The sequence below is a fragment of the Penaeus monodon genome, chromosome 33 (assembly GCF_015228065.2).
Source record: "Penaeus monodon isolate SGIC_2016 chromosome 33, NSTDA_Pmon_1, whole genome shotgun sequence".
In the NCBI taxonomy this organism is placed as follows: Eukaryota; Metazoa; Arthropoda; class Malacostraca; order Decapoda; family Penaeidae; genus Penaeus; species Penaeus monodon.
In genome coordinates this window covers 31,101,454-31,101,689 of record NC_051418.1, presented here as the reverse complement: position 1 = coordinate 31,101,689, position 236 = coordinate 31,101,454, and positions in this window count along the sequence as shown.

Sequence of the window (236 nt, the reverse complement as noted above, 5' to 3'; positions counted from 1 at the left end):
AGCACACCCTTTCGCTCAGTACTTAAATGTGTATTACATGGTACAGCCATGACGTAAGAGCGCCGTTGCTCATTTGTCGACTGCCTTGTTTTTTGCTGCCATTTTTTTTTCTTTCCTTTTTTTTGCGATCCTATTTTTTACTTCTATTTTCTTTTTTCTTCCATTTTTTTTTATGCCAGAATAAAGGGCAACGCTTGCATATCCTGCAGCGTGACAAAGCGCGGATATTCGGTTAT